We start from the raw sequence: 3,055 nt of genomic DNA on the forward strand, positions 1-3,055 counted from the left end.
AATTAAAAGAACCAGCTACTATGGCTCCTTTGCAGTCGTACTTAAAAAGGTATACCATGTTCGAGTATTTAAGCAAGGTTGGAGACATAATTAAAAATCAATGGTTGTAGTTAAAAGTTCCAAGACCCATTATTAGCTACGACTCTTTATTAAACTACTATTAACTACTGCTTTTAGCAGTTGTAGTTAATACTTTGTATCTATTACCTTTTTATTTTATAGTGTTTTTAAATGCTTTTACCTCTCACAGTTGTGAATTTTTTATTTTTGTGGGTTACGATGCTAAAAGTGGATTGACCCATGAAACTCATCAACAAAATTGCATGAGGTTGCGATATTCCAAAAAAGATTACAAATTTCCAAAATACTTGCAAAACTTGTGACTAGTATCGCAAGGCACATTAAGAAAATCCTTTAAGTGTTATGGAAGTTCCTACCTTGCGAAATTCTAAAAGAGTATCGCAGGGGTATTGCAAAATTCTTTTTTCTTATGAAATTTTGTTCTATATAAATGATGTCTCATTTTTTAACCCCTTATTTGCATCTCGATGTCCTATTTTTGCAACCCTAGGGTTCTTTTGGTCTCCAATCGATTGTCCCCAATCCTTTCGACGATCCTCCAATGACATTTCGACGACATTCAGGCTTTACGAAAATCCCTCATTGACAACGGTTCATCAATAGCGGTTCACTGACGATGATAAACCCTGAAAGCATGGGCAACACTTCATTGATAGTGAGTTTTTTCAGTAAAAGTATAGGTGATGCTTTATTGATAATGAGTTTTTCTAGTAAAAACATCGATGGTAAGAAGATCGGCGACACTTTATCGACAGTGAGTTTTTTCTATAAAAGCATCAATGGTAAAAAGATCAGCGACACTTCATCGACAATAAGCTTTTCTGATAAAAGCATTGATAGTAAAAAGATCGACAACACTTCATCGACGGTGGATTTTTTTGATGAAAGCATCAGCAGTGAGATCTTATGGTATGGGTGGGATAGGAAGCCAAAAGTCCATGAGTTGTTCGTGAGTGCTGAATTTTCATCATAGAGATCATGAATGATGATGATGTAGAAGACATCTTTTCTAATGAACTATGATATCTGAAAAGATGTATTAGATGATGATGATGTAGAGTTGATGTATCTCACACTCAATGTTTGTTCGATCACATGGTATGGGTGTGATAGAAAAAATCAGGAGAGCAATATAGAATGTAAAATCAATGATGGTATAATGTGTTTTCTCTGTATCAAAGATGTGGTGCAATTTGACATTCTTGAAGTCGAAGAAATAAAGATACCTTTGCACATACTTTATTTTCTCCCCCACCAAAGAAGCAGTAAAAAGCAACATTCTTGTGTAAGAATGAAATGAATGCAATGTATGAGAGACTTCATTTTGTGAAAAAATATAATGAATGCAAAATGTATGACCTACTTGATTTTATGAAATGATAGAATGAATACAATGTATGAGCGACTTTATTTTGTAAAAGAATAGAATGAATGAAATGTACGAGTGACTTAATTTTGTGAAAGAATGGAATGGATGCAATGGATGAGCAACTTCATTTTGTGAAAGAATAAAATGGATGCAATGTATGAGCAACTTTATTTTTTAAAATAACGGAATGAATACAATGTATGAATGACTTCATTTTGTAAAAGAACAAGTTGCACATATACATGCATATTTCATATACAAATTCACACGTATATGTGATTTTTTTTTAAAATATATAAATTTTCTACTTATGCAAATTTCTTTTAGAATAAAATAAATAAAATGTATGAACGACTTCATTTTGTGAAACAATGGAATGAATGAAATGTATGACCAACTTTATTTTGTGAAAAAATGAAATGAATGCAAAGTATGAGCAACTTCATTTTATAAAAGAATGGAATGAATACAATGTATAAGTGACTTCATTTTGTGAAAGAATAGGTCGCACGTATATACGCAAATTTTTTCTACAAATTCATACGCATATATGCAAATTTCTTTCAAAATGTGTGAATTTTTTACTTATATGATAATTTTGCTTTAAATTTCACTCTTACAAGACAAATCCGCCTCTTTAACAATTTAATTATACACACAAGCAAAACTAAAATTTACATCTAAAAGTCATCCACAAAAATACTAGAACGAGTATAAATTATGTCAACCTTACATGCAAAATTACAACCAAGTTTTAAATACAACCATGAATGAACTTTACATCCAAATAACGTTCAGGTTTTTTATTTTGTCAAAATTATATTCATATAAGTCATCCAGATGCAAATAAAGGGTTAAGAACTACAAGAACTCTAGGGTTGTGAAAATAGAGCATCATTATGCAAATAAGGGGTTGAGAAATGAAACATCATTTCTATATAATAAAATTTTGCAAGAAAAAAGAATTTCGCAATACATGTGCGATACTCATTGCAATTTCACAATATCAGATTTTCGCAAGTTTTTCGTAATTTCGCAATGCCTCATACAATACTCTTTTGGAATTGCGCAAGGCACAGACTTTCGCAACACTTAAAGGATTTTTGTAAGATGCCTTGTGATACACGTCACGAGTTTCACCACTGTTTTGGAATTTTATAATCTTTTTTAGATTATTGCAACCTTAGATATGATTTTGTTGACGAGTTTCGTATGTCCATCCACTTTTAGTGGTTGCAAGAAGTAAAAGCATAAAAGAAAAAGTGAGAACCTGCAGAAATATTCATTTGGCAGATTTGATAAATTATGGCCATTTTTTGAAACATGTCATGTTTTCGTACAATACGATCATTTTCCGTTTCTCAACTGTGTGTGATTTGGAATCACAAGGGAAAATCATATGATTTGGAATCGCAAGGGGCCCTTGTGATTCCAAATCTCATGCAACTTGGAATCGTCCCTGGTGGGGAACGGCCCCTTGGCTTATATTCATAGGCTTGAAATACTTCTATCGGAGATAAGGTTTGCTTACGTGTGGGGCTGTCTTGCTTAAAGCCATTAAAACAATATTAAAAAAACATTTTAAGTATTTTTTATATTTATTAA

Source organism: Nuphar pumila, chromosome 12 (assembly GCF_984573655.1).
Source record: "Nuphar pumila chromosome 12, dmNupPumi1.hap1.1, whole genome shotgun sequence".
Classification (NCBI taxonomy): domain Eukaryota; kingdom Viridiplantae; phylum Streptophyta; class Magnoliopsida; order Nymphaeales; family Nymphaeaceae; genus Nuphar; species Nuphar pumila.